General features: G+C 44.7%; 2 non-coding genes across 2 annotated transcripts; one reads left to right on the top strand and one right to left on the bottom strand.

Moving 5' to 3' along the window:
- Window positions 1-936: 936 nt before the first annotated feature.
- On the bottom strand, window positions 937-1,015 carry trnas-gcu (transfer RNA serine (anticodon GCU)). The gene has a single exon. It is a non-coding gene; the product is annotated as a tRNA-Ser (tRNA).
- Window positions 1,016-20,016: 19,001 nt separating this feature from the next.
- On the top strand, window positions 20,017-20,098 carry trnas-acu (transfer RNA serine (anticodon ACU)). The gene has a single exon. It is a non-coding gene; the product is annotated as a tRNA-Ser (tRNA).
- Window positions 20,099-20,812: the final 714 nt, after the last annotated feature.

The following is a 20,812-nucleotide window of genomic DNA, read 5'->3' on the forward strand; positions in this document are numbered from 1 at the left end:
AAACACATAGATGGAGATGCCATCGATCAACCCCTCAGAAAACGAACAGGAAATGACATCACCACAAACCCCAGGAACCCCATCGAGGAGAAAGATATAAATAGAAAGCAGGAGACAACAGATTCTCTTCACTTGGAGGTCGCCACTGATGATGATGTTACCTAGCCAAGTAATGAAACGTCTGGATATCAAAGCTACAGCTGAGCAAGCAAACCTTCACCCTACATTTTAAATTATTTTTCTTGTTTATGTTGCATGAATCTGCGGTCATTGATCCACAGTTTAGTTTCACTCCCTAAAGGTAACATGCTGATTTCTCCAGTTGTTCATAGTTCAATGTGATGCATCCAGTGTGTGTATAACGAGAGGGAGCTTGCTTCCCACATCTTGTGTTTGTCTGTGCCTTATGTCCAGCATTCATCAATGGCGAGAGCAAGGGGCGAGGGCGAGACCAATGTGTCAGTCTTTCCGTGGCCATGCACGGCACCAACATAGGCAATTCTCCACAGTTCATTTACAGCCAGTTCTCAGTGCCCCTAAACCCAAGCCCTGCCCCTTTGAAATATCTCCATTATTTTGTGCTGTCTCGCTGTGCTCTTGTCACCAGGATGAATTACTTCTTCTCAACCTCCTCCAGATTTCATCTGACAAAACGTTCATTAAGAATTCCTTTGCATAAACATGCACTTCGCAGCTCTCGGTATTTGATTTTCCTGGATGTCTTTCATACGAAAAAACGTTCACAGCAACTTGATTTGCAAAAGGAAACCGCGCTCCCTTTCAATATCCCAATGCAACCGACATTTCAACACAGTTCAGTCAACAGGCTCAAACCATTCTTGGAAATTTTGGAATAGCGTAAATGCGTATAAACTGACCATTAGCGTTCCCATACGACAGCTGTGATCATCTGAAAACAGCACCATTGAATGCCGGCGATGACAGTGGGATTCGAACCCACGCATGCAGAGCACAATGGATTAGCAGTCCATCGCCTTAACCTCTAGGCCACCTCGTTACAGATGCGCGAAAAGCTCTGACCTTATGAATAATTGAATTGGGTAAATTATGCAGAGCAGCAGATATTTCTCCCTGGTGTTGGTAAAATGATAAATAACATAGTACGGTTCCAAGACTATGGTCTGACCCCTGGGTTGTGGGGCAAGTGCACTCCCACTGTCAGACAATGCACACAGTGATCTGAACAAAAATGAGGAAATGAATATGTAACAAGGTCTGTGGAATTCTGTGAAGATTTGAAGTCAACGGAATGAAGAACCCGAGACAGCAGAAGGTGTTCTTTCAATAAAGAGTTGGATAGAGCTCTTAAGGATAGTGGAATCAAGGGTTATGGGGATAAGGCAGGAACAGGATACAGATTGAGGATGTTCAGGCCATGATCATAATGAATGGTGGTGCTGGCTCGAAGGGCAGAATGGCCTACTCCTGCACCTGCTGTAAATTGTCTATTAAATTGCCTGTGAGGAATTGTTTTCCAGACTGGAGGAGAGTGCATAGTGCTCAATGTCATTATTCAGAACACCTAACTTCTGCTCAGATGTTTTTGACACGCACTTGTGTACAGAACAGACATTTTCAAAATCCAAAATAAGGATAAACTGACAATTGAAGGCAACAATGCAGAAACCTTGATCTGTATCATTTTTCTGGGCCGTGCGACACCAAGTCACTGTATGATCACAGCAACACAGTGAGCAAGTGTCAGAAGGAAAATGAGTGCAGTGCCAGTGCGCAAGCGGGGAGCAGCAGGTGACACACGGGGAAGTGCATTTCCCACCACAGGAACACTTCCCAAACAGCGGACTGAGGTGCAAGAATTCAGAGGGGGTTTACATTTTGAAATTTGATGCCAGAGACACAATGGAGACCTGTCATTGAGTCTGTTCAAGATGAAGATTTTAAGATTTCTACAGATGCAAAACAAAATAAAAAGCTCATGGGTTAGTGAAGGCAAAAGATGAAATTGTACATTTCATCAATTTACCCATCTTTACAATGAGTACCTCACCACTTTCCTCACTCAGGGACTGAACCACTGGTGAAGATGATCATATAATCCCCGTTACTAGCCATGGAATCTGAGAAACTCGGTTTCCCAAACGTTAAGGTAAAACCAGGAATGTGGAGGTAAGCATTAATGTGTTGCTCCTGTGCTGAAGGTGACCAGTACACGGTATCTCTGTTTCAGTTTGGTGAGGTGTGCTGTGCCGTAGGTTTAATTTTGAGCCTCACATGGAGCAGCTTCAATTTGTCGTCGTGTTGAGGGATACGGACAGAAGGTGATATTGAGCAAAGCCAGGTTTATGGGAAAATACTCGTGTTTTTGGATTGAGAAACAACCTTTTCTGGATAATGACTCCTTGATCAACAAACATACTGCAAGTATCTAAAACGTGAAGAGACATGTGTGTAGAGAGAGCCGAAAGTGATTTTTCAGCAGATGGATAACGTTTCCCATGTGCACTGCGTTAAATTCCGGGAAAATAGATGTTGAACTGGTTTCATGTTTCACAGTTTGTTGCAAAAACACAAAGGTTGTTGCAATAATAAAAAAAGAAATCACATAGGACCGTTTGAATATTGTATTGAACTGAATTTTGGTCTGAGCATATTTTATCTGAAATGGCGTGCTGCAGAGAAGTACAGAGGGTTAACAATATAAAAGGACAGAGTCTTCTTGGTGGATTTCTTGGGTGGAGTTAAGAATGTACGAAATATACATAACATCATGTGAATGTGGTCAAATCTTTAAAGGAGGTGTTGCATCTCCAAGTGACGATTCAATTCCTACTCATTAGGATAAAACTTCTGTCTGCAGATATTTTACGACATCAGCTCCATTTTCAGAGTTTCACCTTGAACAATACGCCACACCTTACCAATCCATGAATTTGTCATACTCAGTCTTATTCAGTTGTACGTGTTCATGAAATATCTTTGTGTCTGAAGTCAACAAATTCTAAATTGTCACGCAACCACATTGACTTTCACTCAATGGTATATTCTCTCCTTGTACGTTTGATCGTGCATTTTTTAAAACACTCTGAAGTCAGCTTCTACGTCTTATTTCTGGAAAGTCGTTCATGATTTAAAAAACTCTATTGAGTGGAAGAAACTCTCATCCAAACTTTTCTTCATCATTCACTAATGGTTTTCAAGCTCTAACTAAAGTTATCTGTTCACTAGAAAGAGGGACTTTCCCCGATTTACTCATTCAAACTTAGCGTTATTTGAAAATCTCATTTGTTTACATCAAACTTGCGTGTTTGTGCATCCAGCATTTCCAAATCTCGTGAATAAACTCCTCCATTCTTTCTATCATCCCGTTTGTATCCTTTCTGATATTGTTATGTCTCAGTAAACAACGTCACTTGGCTTTCTAATATCTTGCTATCCAGGAAACAGCGTCTGTGCCCTTTCTAAATTCTTCACATGTTTTTGGTGAAGAATGAGGACAAGGATTACACACAATGTTCCCACTGAGAGTGACAAAAAGATTTTACAGTTATGCTATGAACTCTTTGCTTTTTAAATATGACGCCTCTATTTATAAACTCCAATAAGGTAAATTACTATCTATCCAGTTCATGAACATCGTCTCGATGGAGACGAGAATTTTCTATGTCTTCCTTTCTTCTTCCACGGAATGTCTGAAAGGTTTGTAAGGCCAACATCTAGAAATGCCCATGTCCTGAGTCAGTCTCAGCTATTTCTAAAGGCGACTGAAGTTCAAGTACTTCATTGGGTGTCTCCCATCATTCCAATGCAGACTGGTTCTGGACAGTAAATGCTATCACTAAAGGCCACCGTGAATCTGAAATCAACAGTTTTCGCATAGTAATTCTAGTAGCTATTGTGTATCGGATGTTCGTGTTCTTGTTCAATTTGTTCATCATTTCATGGGTCCCTGTGTTGAATTTTACTGAATGATTAATTGGTGAATGGAGACATTACCTTCACCACTCAGTCGAAACTCCATGGAACATTGAAAGAATTTACTCATACGCTTCCAGAGGACAGTCCTGCCATTACTGGGATGAATCAGTCAACATTCCCCACGTCTCCTCGAAGCCAAGGATTTCCTTGTCCATTTTAGCAGATCATTGCAGCACTGAATCCCATGTGTGCGTTCATTAAAACCAAAACAGTTGCAGCAAGACTTTAAAACTAAGATTTTGCAATCTGCTTGCATTGGTTGTCCCAAAAATTACATTCCATATTATGGTATGTTTGTGGATGAAAGAACTTTCTGAATCTTGAGCAATTATATTTCAGTTTTGTCAAAACATTATCATTCGCTGTTCTCTCTTTCCCTTTCAGTTTCCCGTTTTATATCCCGTATTTTATCAGTTTATCTTAAGTTTTCAATATTTCAATCAATCTCGATCCTGATTACCAATCCGAGAGAATGCCACAATTTTGTCAATTTATATGCAGTGCAGCTGTAGGGCGCGGTGACCCAGTGGAAAGGCATTGGTCACGTGAACCAAATAAAAGTAGCCAGCTGGTGGAATCTGGCCGTTCCAGCAGTCATATTTAAAACATTTAACGTAATCTTTAGCAAAATCATATTGGCAGAAAATAAGAAAACAAGATGAAAAAAATTGCTGATGCTGAAAATCAAACAAAAACAGCACACCTGTGATTTAACAGCAATTTCTTTTTCTGTGACAGATTGGCAGATTTTGTCGCAGTCCATGAGAACAGTGCTCAGTAGAATCAAACAAACAGCGTGGACCTGGTAGTGAAATGAGACAGTAATAATGAATGAGTGGAGAGTATTGTACTGGAAAAGGACAGCAGGTCAGGCAACATCCGAGGAACAGGAGAATGGACGATTTAGGCATAAGCCATTCATCAGGAATTAGGCTTGTGAGTCGGGCAGAGGAACAAAGCTGAAGCCAGGTGCCAACTCGCAGGCACCTCCTCCTACAGACCACGATCGCAAACTCTCCTCCCCTCAACAAACCATCATCTCCCAGACCATTCACAATCTCATCAGCTCTGGGCATCTCCCATCCACAACCTGAAACCTCATTGTCCATGAACCGCGGAATTCCTGATTCTACCTCCTTCCTAAGATTAACAAACCTGACTGTCCCATTCGACCTATTCTCTCATCCTGAGCCTGTCCCATTCGAATAATCTCTTCCGACCTCGACACAATCATCTATCCCCAGTTTAGGAAATGCCCGCTCGTGACACATTCGTGACACCCCTATGCACTTCACCTCCTCCAAGAATTTCTTTTCACTGACCCACAACGCGTCATCTTCACCATGAACATCCAGTCCCTGTACAAATCCATCTGCATGACAGAAGTCAGCAAGCCTTCCATTTCTTAATCTCACAGCATCCCAACCAGTGCCTTTCCACAGACATCCTCATCCACCTGGCTGAACATGTCCTCACAATCAACAACTTCGCTTTCCAATTCTCCCACTTCCTCCATCGAAACTGGTAGCCATGCGCACCCGCATAGGACCTAGCTCTGCCTGCCTGTTTGTCAGATACGCGGAACTGTCCATCTTTCGCAGTTACACAGGCACCATCCTCCACCTGATCCTCCGCTACATTGATGAATGTTTGGGGCCACTTTGGTGCGCCAACGAGGAGGTTGAATTGCTCACTAACTTTACCAACACCTTCCACTCCGACCTCAAATTTATCTGGATCATCTTGGCAACTTCTCTCACCTTCCTGGACCTCTCCATCACCGACTCTGGCGACTGACTCATTACAGACATATACTACAAGCCCTCCGACACCCACATGTATCTAGACTACATCTCCTCCAACCCTATCTCGTGTAAGAACGCCATTCTTTATTCCCAATTCCTCCACCTCCAGCACATCTCTTCCCAGGATGACCAATTACACCTCAGAAAGAGCCAGTTGGTCTCCTTCTTCCACGATCACAAATTGCCTTCCCACGTGGTTGACAGCGCCCTCGAGTTCATCACCTCTATTTCACACACCACCACCCTTGAAGCCACGCCTCTCAACGCAACAAGGACAGAACCACCTGGTTCTCACCTTACATCCCATCAAACACCGCATAAACGCATCATATTCTGCCACTGAGGCCACCTCTACACAGACACGACGACCAGACATATATTACGCTGCCCAGCCCTGCCAACATTCCGTAAAGACCATTCCCTCCATGACGCCCTCTTCAGGTCCACACATGCCCCACCAGCCCACAACCCTCTACTGGCACCTTTCACTGCCACCAAAGGAAGGGCGAAACAAGCACCCACATCACTCCCCTCACCTCAGCCAAGGCCCGAAGGGATCATTCCACATCCATTAGAAATTCACCTGTACAGCTAGCAATGTCATCTACTGAATCCGTTGCGCCCAGTGTGGTCTCCTCTACGTCAGGGAGACAGGAAAACTTCTTGCAGATCATTTCAGAGAACATCTCTGGGACACCCGCACCCACCAACTTCACCGTCCCATGGCTGAACACTTCAACTCCCCCTCCTACCCCAACAAAGACATACAGGTATTGGAACTCCTCCACTGCCAAACCGTTACCACACAACGCCTGGAGGATGGACGCCACGCATTCAGACTTGGGACCATAACACCACACGGGATAAATGTGAATTTGAACAGTTACCTCCTTTCCCCTCCCCCAAACCCAAGCCTTCAACTCGGCACCGCCCTCTCGACCCATTCCATCACTGCTATTTCTGACTTATTTTCTTCTCCCTCCTATTCATCCATCTATTGCTTTCCAACTATTTCCCCTTAACCCCACACCATTTCCATTTATCTCTTAGCCCCGACTCACAAGCCTTATTCCAGATGAATTGCTTAAGCCTGAAACCTGATATCTCCAGCTCCTCGGATGCTACCTGATCTGCTGTGCTTTTCCAGCATCACACTACCAACTCTGATCTCCAGCATCTGCAGTCCTAACTTTATCCTTGGAATTATCAATGACCTTAGAGTGAAAATATCCCTCGCTTGCAGCGATCACAGTGTGACTGAGTTTTTCATTTATTTTGGGTGAGGGCAGGCTGGATCTGAGACGAGCGCTTACCATCTAAACAACGGGAATGGTATCAGATAGCGAAGTTCGGGCGGGCTGAAGTGAAGTGGAACATTCTGTCAGAAGATGGATCAGTACAATTGCATCACAACATCCAGACTGTAAAAGACAGGCAGAAGGAAAAAATCAACATCAGTGCAGGCACAAGGACAGGTCAAGTGGAAAGGAGACAATACAACACACTGAAGTGCAGTGGAATTATTTCTGTGAAATGATTCGATATATAAGCTACACCTTTACATATGGACTGCCATCACATTGGAAAAAGGAATTCCCTGCAGTATAATGGCGATATTGGCCTGCGACATCACAATGTTGCGAGACACTGACATAGTTTCTTCTGTAGCAGCATGGCCGAGTAAAAGCATGATCGTCCCATCAACCACAATTCAATACTTCAAAGCTCTCCTCTGTGCTGTACAACTTATTTGCTGCTCCTGTCGTCAGATCTCAATCACTTCACTGTGTATCTTCTGCTTCCTGCTTCATGGAAACACTTGAAACGTGAACAAATCCACTTTCCACTTTCACCAATCTTTTGCAACTTCCGAGTTGGCACAGGTACGAGCGACCACTTGGACTTCTCAAGCGCTCTCACTCTGGTATGATCTGAATGATAAAGTGGACTGTGTCTGATCTGCAGAATGTTCCCACTGGGACAGTGCTATTTATCCCATCCTCGGGGACTGAGCTGTCTCTATTGGCAGAGTATTCAGCCATTTCCCTCCACTTGCAGGCATTATGACGGGATGTAAGTGCGGATATGCTCTGAAGCTTCCTCTCACGGGCACAGCCAGGTGCAAGAGCGCCGCTGGAACTTAGCGACATCGATTGCGGACTTCCTCCAAAAATCATTTATTTGAGAGAGAGAGAAAGGTGCTGAGCTGGTTGGAAAGAGAGAAATGGGCTGTGAACTCTCTTCCCTCAGTAGAATTCAAATAAGTGCATTTTTGTGTTGCCCATTTGATGTTCAGAATCAATCTTCGCAGAACAATCCAGCAGAAAGGCTTTTGTTTCAGAGGCGTCAGTTTCTTTGCTGCAATCGGGCATCAGTTAACATCTGAGTCCCAACTGTCCCTAATGAAGCGACTCCGAATGAAACCCTCACTCACTGAGGACCATCCCCACAGCCAGGGGCTGCGGGGCTGCAGGAAGTCCAAAGCGGAAGGGAGGATTAAAAAGAGCCATTATTTCTCCCTCAACGCCTCTGTCACAGCGACAGGGAGAGGGACGGCAGAGACGTGTGACGTCATTCACGTGCCGACAGAAGCCGTTCAGCCCATCGAGTCCACGGTAAATCTCTGTCACTTGCTTCTCTCTGAGATTATTCATTATGCTTGTTCTAATAATAGGGAACTGTATCTATCTCGAAATGCTGTCTCCAACAGATTGAACCACATGTCATTCACGGCTGTTCATTTCACCAGATGATCCTGCTGTGCGACACAGCGTGGGGAATAACTGCAAGGCGGTAAAAACAATGACTGCAGATGCGGGAAACCAGATTCTGGATTAGTGGTGCTGGAAGAGCACAGCAGTTCAGGCAGCATCCGAGTAGCTTCGAAATCGAGGTTTCAGGCAGAATCCCTTCATCAGCAATTAACGCTGTGAGCCTGAAGTGTGGAGAGATACACTAGAGGAGGGTGGGGGTGGGGAGAAAGTTGCATAGAGTACAATGCATGATTGTGGGAGGGGAAAAGGTGAAAGGTCAGGGAGGAGAGGGTGGAGTGGATAGGTGGAAAAGGCACTAGGCAGGTAGGACAATTCCGGACAAGTCATGCGGACAGTGCTGAGCTGCAAGTTTAGAACTAGGGTGAGGTGGGGGATGGGGAAATGAGGAAACTGTTGAAGTCCACATTGATGCCCTGGGGTTGAAGTGCTTCGAGGCGGAAGATGAGGCGTTCTTCCTCCAGGCGTCTGGTGATGAGGGAGCGGCGGTGAAGGAGACCCAGGACCTCCATGTACTCGGCAGGCTGGGAGGGGGAGTTGAAATGTTGGGCCACAGGGTGGTGCAGTTGATTGGTGCGGGTGTCCCGGAGATGTTACTTAAAGCGCTCTGCTCGGAGGCGCCCAGTCTCCCCAATGTAGAGGAGACCGCATCAGGAGCAACGGATATAATAAATGATATTAGTGAATGTGCAAGTAAAACTTTAATGGATGTGGAAGGCTCCTTTAGGGCCTTGGAGAGAGGTGAGGGAGGAGGTGTGGGCACAGGTTTTCCAGTTCCTGCGGTGGCAGGGAAAGTTCCAGGATTGGAGGGTGGGCTGTAGGGGGGCGTGGACCTGACCAGGAAGTCACGGAGGGAACGGTCTTTGTGGAAGGCGGAAAGGGGAGGGTTAGGGTTAGGAATATATATCCCTGGTGGTGGGGTCTGTTTGCAGGTGGCAGAAATGACAGTGGATGATTTGGTTTATGCGAAGGTTTGTAGGGTGGAAGGTGAGCACCAGGGGCGTTCTGTCCTTGTTACGGTTGGAGGGGTGGAGTCTGAGGGCGGAGGTGCGGGATGTAGACGAGATGCGTTGGAGGGCATCTTTAACCACGTGGGAAGGGAAATTGCGTTCTCTAAAGAAGGAGGCCTTCTAGTGTGTTTTGTGGCGGAACTGGTCCCCCTGGGAACAGGTCCGGCGGAGGCGGAGGAATTGGGAATACGGGATGGCATTTTTGCAAGAGGTAGGGTGGGAAGAGGTGTGCAAGAGGTAGGGTGGGAAGAGGTGTGCATCGGGTCAAATCCCCATCACATCTGTGACTGTTGTTCTCATGTGTATTTTTTCTCTACGTGTGCTGAAGTAACACAGTGAGGGAGCAATTACTGTTGTCAGACATACATGTAGGGGCGTATTAAATACTGAAGTTGTGAGATTTGAGCAGTGTTTATTAACATAGACCATTCACTGTTCGAATCTCTTGCTCAGGAATTTGACAGAGAGCGAATTTGAGCAAAGGTTGAGCCGGGGCGTTTACCCCATGACGTAACACGAGTTTCTGCAGTTGCTTTGTTGTTCACCTAATTTGTGTATTTTGCATCATTGAGGATTTTGAAGTTGTCTCCTCGATACAAAAGGCCCGTACTTTTGCAACATTGTACAAAAGATCGAGTACAATAACAGTCGATGCTGATTCAGTCGACTTATCCAGATATTGACCCCTGGAAACAGCACTGTGCACTCTCCTCGAATCTGGAAAACAACTTCCTCACATATAATGTTTTATTCTCGCTCTCATGGCGCTTTTCATTCCATCGACTTCTCTTTTTTCACAGAATCCGATTCAATCGATCTTGTCACTGTGTCATTTCTTTCCATGTGGTCAGCTCTTGTGAACAGAATATCACAGTGGGAGTGCCCTGGGCCCATAACCCAGAAGTCAGACCATACTCAGGGAACCGTATTCTGCTCTTGATCATTTCATGAACACCAGGGAGAAATATCTATGCTCTTCAAAATTTAATCACCTGTTTTAAGAAGCAAGATAAACAGTTCCTGCTTCCTGCTTTTGTTGCCAAACGGACCAAGATTGTAAATGCTGGAACAAGTCGAGACTGTCCGCTCTCCCACATCCAATTTATCCCCAGGTTGTGTTAAGATGATGGTCCGAATCGCTTCCTTCTCTTCCCTGTCACTCTAGGATGATGTGAGCTGTGTAATCTTTGATGTGAACTGGAGGCAACGTGGAAAAATGTATACACAGCAGCTGCGTGAGCGATGGGACTCGCTGCAGTAACATCCCATGCTGATTCAGACAGCAGAAGCCTCCCTGTGACTTCGAGAAGCACAGACACTGTTCCTGAATAATGGGGAGACATTCACTCTTTCCTCGCAGTTCTGCATTTTCTAGCTCTCTCAGTTGGCATTATTTGGACAATGGTTCCCTAAAGATGATTTCATGTGCATGCACGATCTCCCTTTTCTACACCTTTCCAGAATTCCCATACTTCCCACTTCCGCCAGATGCTTACCCCGCTCCACAAACTCTTGTTTGATAGGGAGCTGAAGACCACGTTCAAGCTGCTGTCCACCAACACTGCGTGACAATGGAAAATGAGTTAGTCCAGTTCTCAATGAAGACCGCCCTGTTCCGGGAAAGCAGTTAGCACAGCCTCCTGGGAGAAGCGAGTCAGAATGGAAAGGAGCTGTTAATAAGACTCTGTGCTTCTTTGACTCTGAAACAGCAGAAATAGCCTTAGATAACCAACAAACTCACCTGATTTCTGGTTACCATGTCTGGCGCCGTTCTGGATCGTTTATCTCGGGTGTGATATTGCCTCAGACAGGTGACATACGTGCGAGAGCTCTCGGGTTCACATTGCGGATAAGCCTTGCAATTTTGCACACTACTCCATTTTTGACTGTGAAGATATGATTTCGATGAGATCGGTTTCAGATAAAGATTCCAAAGCTTGAAAACGTACACAAGCAAGTTCAAGAACTGCTTCTTCTCGGCCATTGCTGCTCTGAGAAATGGATTGTCTAACTTGAAAGAATGCTATCTTGCCAATGTGGATTTTGCTGAGCGTACGTCCGATACGGAGTAACCTGAATTCCTAAGTCTGGTCAAATTTTGCTTTCATCACGCAGTGATCTGCATGTCCTTGCCTAATATGATCCGCCTTTACCAATCGCAAACAACGCTTTTCACTGTACTTAGGTACATGTGACAATCAATCAATCAAAACACAGTCATTTCCTCGTTGCGTGGAGCTAGCAGAGCGAAGGTGGGCTGCATGGCCTCAGTCTGCAGTGTGACACATTTTGTGATTCTGATTGCATTTGTAATTAAAGCAGCAGAATTGGGGAAGTTACAGAGTGGTTATATTGACACAGCTCGGACACAGCTGTGCCACAGTGTAACAGACAATAACAGTGAAGATCTTTTGACGTCATCCTCGAAGGTACATGCTACAAAAACCTGAAGACTGCGTGAAACTGCTGTGGTCAGCGATAACAGAACGGCCCAGAGGCATCGTGGTGAGCGCATAATCCAGAAATTAATGAATGAAAAGCATCCTCTGTTCGATGACAATTCCAGCTCTCAGTGTATGCACTGCAACTGCAAGAGTGTCACTATAACAGTGCTCCGTTCTTCACATTGCATACTGATGAACCTTCTGCGTCAGTACACTCAATGGTATCTGAAATATATGCACCTGCCACATTTATACATTTGAGGAAACCCACGTTTGAAGGTATGGAAGATTTTTTTTGCTGTTCTCTGTCGGTCTGTTATGACCTGATTCGCAAAGTCATTTGCCTGAGCTGGGAAAACACTGGCGAAGATGAGAAAAGTCAGTTGTAGCATGTACCATGCACATGATGCCTTGCAGTTATTCCCCAGGCTGTGTCACACGGCAGGGTCCTCCGGTGAAATGAACAGCCGTGAATGACATGTGGTTCAGTATGTTGGAGACAGCATTTCCAGACAGACATAGTTCCCTATTATTAGAACAAGCAGCACTGATAATGAATAACCTCAGAGAGAAGAAAGCGATAGAGATTTACCATGGACTCGATGGGCTGAACAGCTTCTGTCGGCACGTGAATGATGTCACACGTTTCTGCCGTCCCTCTCCCTGTCGCTGTGACAGAGGGGCTGAGGGAGAAATAATGGCTCGTTTTTCATCCTCCCTTCCGCTTTGGACTGTCTGCAGCCCCGCAGCCCCTGGCTGTGGGGACGGTTCTCAGTGAGTGAGGGTTTCATTCGGAGTCACTTCATCTGGGACATTTGGGACTCAGATGTTAACTGATGCCCGATTGCAGCAAAGAAACCGACGCCTCTGAAACAAAAGCCTTTCTGCTGGACTGTTCTGCGAATATTGATTCTGAACATCAAATGGGCAGCACAAAAATGCACTTATTTGAATTTTACTGAGGGAAGAGAGTTCACAGCCCGTTTCTCTCAATCCCACCAGCTCAGCGCCTTTCTCTCTCTCTCAAATAAATCATATTTGGAGGAGGTTCGCAATCAAAGTTGCTAAGTTCCAGCGGCGCTCTTGCACCTGGCTGTGCCCGGGAGCGGAAGCTTCAGAGCATATCCGCACTTACATCCCGTCATAATGTCTCCATGTGGAGGGAAATGGCTGAAGACTCTGTCAGTAGAGACAGCTCAGTCCCCGGGGATGGGATAAACAGCACCGTCCCGCGTGGGGTCATTCTGCAGATTAGACACAGTGTACTTTATCATTCAGATCATACCAGAGTGAGAACGCTCGAGAAGGCCAATCGGTCATTCGTACCTGTGCCAACTCGGAAGTTGCAAAAGATTAGTGAAAGTGGAAAGTGCATTTATTCACGTTTCAAGTGTTTCCATGAAGCAGGAAGCAGAAGAAGATACACAGTGAAGCGATTGAGATCTGACTACAGAAGCAGCAAATAAGTTGTACAGTGCAGAGGAGAGCTTTGAAGTATTGAATTCTGGTTAATGGGACGATCATGCTTTTACTCGGCCACGCTGCTACAGAAGAAACTATGTCAGTGACTCTCAACATTGTCATGTCACAGGCAAATGTCGCCGTTATACTGCAGGGAATTCCTTTTTCCAATGTGATGGCAGTCCATATGTAAAGGTGTCGCTTATATATCGAAACCTTTCACATAAATAATTCCATTGCACCGAAGTGTGTTGTATTGTCTCCTTTCCACTTGACCTGTCATTGTGCTTATACTGAAGTTGTTTTTCTCCTTCTGCATGTCTTTTACAGTCTGGGTGATGTGATGCAGTTGTACTGACCCATCTTCTGACAGAATTTTCCACTTCACTTCAGCCCACCCTAACTTCGCTATCTGATACCAGTCCCGTTGTTTAGATGTTAATCGCTCGTCTCAGATGCAGCCTGCCCTCACCCAAAATAAATGGAAAACTCAGCCACACTGTGATCACTGCAATCGAGGGATATCTGCACTCTCCGGTCATTGATAATTCCAAGGATAAAGTTAGGGCAGCAGATGCTGGAGATCAGAGTTGGTAGTGTGATGTTGGAAAAGCACAGCAGATCAGGTAACATCCGAGCAGCAGGAGAATTCAGGTTTCAGGCTTTAGCCCTTCATCAGGAATAAGGCTTGTGAGTCGGGACTGAGAAATAAATGGAAGTGGTGTGGGGTTAAGGGAAAATAGCTGGAAAGCAATAGATGGATGAATAGGAGGGAGAAGATAATAGGTTAGAAATGGCAGTGTTGGAATGGGTTGAGAGGGCGGTGCCGAGTTGAAGGCTTGTGCTTGGGGGAGGGGAAATGAAGTAACTGTTCAAATTCACATTTATCCCGTGTGGTTTTAGAGTCCCAAGGCGGAATGTGTAGTGTTCCTCCTACAGGCGGTGTGTGGTAACGGTTGGCAGTCGAGGACATCCAGGACCTGTATGTCTTTGATGGGGTAGGAGGGGGAGTTGAAGTGTTCAGCCATGGGACGGTGAAGTTGGTGGGTGCGGGTGTCCCAGAGATGTTCTCTGAAATGATCTGCAAGAAGTTTTCCTGTCTCCCTGATGTAGAGGAGACCACACTGGGTGCAACGGATTCAGTAGATGACATTGGTAGCTGTACAGGTGAATATCTAATGGATGTGGAATAATCCCTTCGGGTCTTGGCTGAGGTGAGGGGAGTGATGTGGGTGCTAGTTTCACCCTTCCTTTGGTGGCAGTGAAAGGTGCCAGGAGAGGGTTGAGGGCTGGTGGGGGGATGTGTGGACCTGAAGAGGGAATGGTCTTTACGGAATGTTGGAAGGGCTGGGTAGCGAAACATATCTCTGTTGGTGGTGTCTGTTTGGAGGTGGCATCAGCGACAGAATATGATGCGTTTACGCGGAGTTTGATGGGGTGTAAAATGAGCACCAGGTGGTTCTGTCCTTGTTGCGTTGAGAGGGGTGGCTTCAAGGGTGGTGGTGTGTGAAATAGAGGTGATGAACTTGAGTGCGCTGTCAACCACGTGGGAAGGCAATATGTGATCGTGGAAGAAGGAGACCAACTGGCTCTTTCTGAGGTGTAATTGGTCATCCTGGAAGAGATGTGCTGGAGGTGGAGGAATTGGGAATAAAGAATGGTCTTCTTACACGAGATAGGGTTGGAGGAGATGTAGTCTAGATACATGTGGGAGTCGCTGGGCTTGTAGTATATGTCTGTAATTAGTCAGTCGCCAGAGTCGGTGATGGAGAGGTCCAGGGAGTTGAGGGAATTTGCCAAGCTGATCCGGATAAATTTGAGGTCGGAGTGGAAGGTGTTGGTAAAGTTGGTTAGCAATTCAACCTGTTCGTTGGAGCACCAAGTGTCACCAAACATTCATCAATGTAGAGGAGGTACAGATGGAGGATGGTGCCTGTGTAACTGCGAAAGATGGACGGTTCCGCGTATATGACAAACAGACAGGCATAGCTAGGTCCTATGCGGGTGCCCATGGCTACCAGTTTCAGTGGGAGAATTGGAAAGAGAAGTTGTTGATTGTGAGGACCAGTTCAGCAAGGTGGATGAGGATGTCAGTGGAAAGGTAATGGTTGGGATGCTGTGAGATTAAGAAATGGAAGGCTTGCAGACTTCTGTCATGGCAGATGGATTTGTACAGGGACTGCATGTCCATGGTGAAGATGACGCGTTGAGGGCCAGGGAAACGAAATTCTTGGAGGAGGTGAAATCCATTGGGGTGTCACGAATGTAAGTGGGCATTTCCTGAAATGGGGAAAGAGGATTGTGTCAACGTAGGAGTAAATGATTCGGATGGGAGAGGCTCAGGATGAGACAATAGGTCGACTGGGGCAGTCAGGTTTGTCAATCTTAGGAACGAGGTAGAATTGGGGAGTGCGCAGTTCACAGACAATGAGGTTGAAGTTTGTGGATGGGAGATGCCCAGAGGTGATGAGATTGTGAATGGTCTGGGAGATGATGGTTTGTTGAGGGGAGGAGAGTTTGTGATCGTGGTCTGTAGGAGGAGGTGCCTGCGAGTTGGCACCTGGCTTCAGCTTTGTTCCTCTGCCCGACTCACAAGCCTAATTCCTGATGAATGGCTTATGCCTAAATCGTCCATTCTCCTGATCCTCGGATGTTGCCTGACCTGCTGTGCTTTTCCAGTACAATATTCTCCACTCATTCATTATTACTGCCTCATTTCACACTCCCAGGTCCATGCTGTCTGTTTGATACTAATGAGCACTGTTCTCATGGACTGCAATAAAATCTGCCAATCTGAAACAAAAACAGAAATTGCTGTAAAATCACAGGAATGCTGGCAGCATCTGTGCAGATGAATCACAGTTAACGTTTCACATCCATTGGGTCCGTCTCTCCACAGATGCTGTCAGATGTCCTGAAATATTCCAGCAACATCTATTTTTGTTTGATTTTCAACATCAGCAATTTTTTCATTTTTGTTTTTTTATTTTCTGCAAATATGATTTGGCTAAAGATTACGTTCCATGTTTTAAATATGACTGTGATGGAACGGCCAGATTCCACCAGCCAGCTATTTTTATTTGGTTCACGTGACCAATGCCTTTCCACTGGGTCACCGCGCCCTACAGCTGCACTGCATATAAATTGACAAAATTGTGGCATTCTCTCGGATTGGCTATCAGGAGGGAGATTGATTGAAATTATTGAAAACTTTAGATAAACCGATAAAACACGGGATATAAAACGGAAAACTGAAAGGGAAAGGGAGAACAGCGAATGATAGTTTTTTTGACAAAACTGAAATATAATTGCTCAAGATTCAGAAAGTGCTTTCATCCAGAAACATACCATAATATGGAATGTAATGTTTGGGGCAACCAATGCAAGCAGATAGCAAAATCTTAGTTTTAAAGTCTTGCTGCAACTGTTTTGGTTTTGATGAACGCACACATGGATTCAGTGCTGTTATGATCTGCTAAAATGGGAAAGGAAATCCTTGCCTTCGAGGATACGTGGGGAATGTTGACTGATTCATCCCAGTAATGGCAGGACTGTCCTCTGGAAGCGTATGGGTTAAATCTTTCAATGTTCCATGGAGTTTCAAATGAGTGGTGAAGGGAATGTCTCCATTCACAAATTAATCATTCAGTAGAATTCAATACAGAGACCCATGAAATGATGAACAAATTGAACAAGAACACGGACATACGACACACAATAGCTACGACCATTACTATGTGAAAAATGTTGATTTCAGATCCACAGTGACCTTTGGTGATGGCATTTACTGTCCAGAACCAGTCTGCACTGGAATGACTGGAGACACACTATGAAGTATTCGAACTTCAGTCGCCTTTAGAAATAGATGGGACTGACTCAGGACACGGGGATTTGGAGATGTTGGCCTTTCAAACCTTTCAGGCATTCCGTGGAAGAATAAAGGAAGTGATAGAAACTTTTTGTCTCCATGGAGACGATGTTCATGAACTGGATAGATAGTAATTTACCTTATTGGAGTTTATAAATCGAGGCGTCATATTTAAAAAGCAATGAGTTCATCGTGTAACTGTAAAATCTTTTTGTCACACTCCGTGGGAACATTGTGTGTAATCCTTGTCCTCATTCTCCACCAAAAACATGTAAAGAAGTTAGAAAGGGCACAGACGCTGTTTCCTGGATAGCAAGATATTCGAAAGCCAAGTGACGTTGTTTACTGAGACATAAAAATATCAGAAAGGATACAAACGGGATGATAGAAAGAATGAAGGAGTTTATTCACGAGATTTGGAAATGCTGGATGCACAAACACGCAAGTTTGATGTAAACAAATGAGATTTTCACATAACGCGAGGTTTGAATGAGTAAATCGGGGAAAGTCCCTCTTTTGAGTGAATCAATAACTTTCGTTAGAGCTTCAAAACCATTAGTGAATGATTAAGAAAAGTTTGGATGAGAGTTTCTTCCACTCAATAGAGTTATTTAAATCGTGAACGACTTTACAGAAACAAAACGTAGAAGCTGATTTCAGAGTGTTTTAAAAGATACACGAACAAACGTACAAGGAGAGAATTTACCATTGAGTGAAAGTCAGTATAGTTGCGTAACAATTTCGAATTTGTTGACTTCAGACACAAAGATATTTCATGAACATGTACAACTGAATAAGACTGAGTATAACAAGTTCATGGATTGGTAAACTGTGGCGTATTATTCAAGGTGAAACTCTGTAAATGGAGCTGATGTCCTAAAATAACTGCAGACAGAAATTATATCCTAATGAGCAGGAATTGAATCATCACTTGGAGAGGCAACACCCACTTTAAAGATTTGACCACAGTCACATGATGTTATGTATATTTCGTACATTCTTAACTCCACCCAAGAAATCCACCAAGAAGACTCTGTCCTTTTGTATTGTTAACCCCCGGTACTGCTCTGCAGCACGCTATTGAAGATAAAATATGCTCAGACCAAAATTCAATTCAATACAATATTCAAACGGTCCTATGTGATTTCTTTTTTTTATTACTGCAACAACCTTTGTGACTTTGCAACAAACTGTGAGAACATGAAATCAGTTCAACATCTATTTTCCCGGAATTTAATGCAGTACACATGGGAAACGTTATCCATCTGCTGAAAAATCACCTTCGGCTCTCTCTCCACATATGTCTCTTCACGTTTTAGATACTTGCAGTAAGTTTGTTGGTCAAGGAGTCATTATCCAGAAAAGGTTGTTTCTCAATCCACAAACACGGGTATTTTCCCATAAACTTGGCTTTGATCAATATCACCTTCTGTCCGTATCCCTCAACCCGACGATAAATTGAAGTTGCTCCATGTGAGGATCAAAATTAAAACTTCGGCACAGCACACCCCACTATACTGAAACAGAGATACCGTGCACCTTCAGCACAGGAGCAACAGAGGTAATGCTTACCTCCACATTCCTGGTTTTACCTTAACGTTTGGGAAACCGAGTTTCTCTGATTCCATGGCTAGTAACGGGGATTATATGATCTTCTTCACCAGTGGTTCTGTCCCCGAGTGAAGAAAGTGGTGAGGTACTCATTGTAAAGATCGATAGATTGATGAAATGTACAATTTCATCTTTCGCCTTCACTAACCCATGAGCTTTTTATTTGTTTTGCATCTGTAGAAATCTTAAAATCTTCATCTTGAACAGACTCAATGACAGATCTCCTTTGTGTCTCTGGCATCAAATTTCAAAATATAAACCCCCTCTGAATTCTTCCACCGCAGTCCGCTGTTTGGGAAGTGTTCCTGTTGTGGGAAATGCACTTCCCCGTGTGTCACCTGCTGCTCCCAGTATGCGCTCTGACACTGCACTCATTTTCCTTCTGACACTTGCTCACTGTGTTGCTGTGATCATACAGTGACTTGGTGTCGCACAGTGCAGGAAAATGATACAGATCAAGGTTTTTGCATTGTTGCCTTCAATTGTCAGTTTAGCCTTATTTTGGATTTTGAAATTGTCTGTTCTGTACACAAGTGCGTGTCAAAAACATCTGAGCGGAAGTTAGGTGTTCTGAATAATGACATTGAGCACTATGCACTCTCCTCCAGTCTGGAAAACAATTCCTCACAGGCAATTTAATAGACAATTTACAGCAGGTGCAGGAGTAGGCCATTCTGCCCTTCGAGCCAGCACCACCATTCATTATGATCATGGCTGAACATCCTCAATCTGTATCCTGTTCCTGCCTTATCCCCATAACCCTTGATTCCACTATCCTTAAGAGCTCTCTCCAACTCTTTATTGAAAGAAAACCTCCTGCTGTCTCGGGTTCTTCATTCCGTTGACTTCAAATCTTCACAGAATTCAACAGACCTTGTTATATATTCATTTCCTCATGTTTGTTCAGATCACTGTGTGCATAGCGTGACAGTGGGAGTGCACTTGCCCCACAACCCAGGGGCCAGACCATCGTCTTTGAACCGTACTGTGTTATTTATCATTTCACCAACACCAGGGAGAAATATCTGCTGCTCTGCCTAATTTACGCAATTCAATTATTCATAAGGTCATAGCTTTCGCTGCTGCTATGACGAGGTGTCTGAGAGGTTAAGGCGATGGACTACTAATCCATTGTGCTCTGCACGCGTGGGTTCGAATCCCACTCTCGTCGCTGCCATCAACGGCTGTCAGTTGTGTTGCTTTCAGTCGATCACAGCTGTCCAACTGAAACTCCGATGTCCAGTTTGCATGCATTGATGCTATGGCAAAATCTCAAAGAATCGTTTGAGCCTGTTGACTAAACTGCTTTGTAATGTTGGTTGCATTGGGATAATGAATAAAAACTCGATTTTCTTTTTCAAGTCAAGTTGCTGTGAACGTTTTTTTCGTATGAAAGACATCCAGGAAAATCAAATACCGCGAGCTGCGAAGTGCATGTTTATGCAAAGGAATTCTTAATGAACGTTTTGTCAGATGAAATCTGGAGGAGTTTGAGAAGAAGTAATTCATCCTGGTGAGAAGAGCACAGTGAGACAGCACAAAATAATGGAGATATTTCAAAGGGGCAGGGCGTGGGTGTAGGGGCACTGAGAACTGGCTGTAAATGCGCAGTGGAGAATTGCCGATGTGGTTCCGTGCATGGGCACAGAGAGACTTGCACATTGGTCTCGCCCTCGCCCCTTACTCTCGCCGTTGATGAATGCTGGACATAAGGCACAGATAAACACAAGATGTGGGAAGCAAACTCCCTCTCGTTGTGCACACACTGGATGCATCACATTGAACTATGAACAACTGGAGAAATCAGCATGTTACCTTTCGGGAGTGAAACTAAACTGTGGATCAATAACCGCAGATTCATGCAACATAAACATGAAAAATGATT

Source organism: Chiloscyllium punctatum, chromosome 34, assembly GCF_047496795.1.
Source record: "Chiloscyllium punctatum isolate Juve2018m chromosome 34, sChiPun1.3, whole genome shotgun sequence".
Lineage (NCBI taxonomy): Eukaryota > Metazoa > Chordata > Chondrichthyes > Orectolobiformes > Hemiscylliidae > Chiloscyllium > Chiloscyllium punctatum.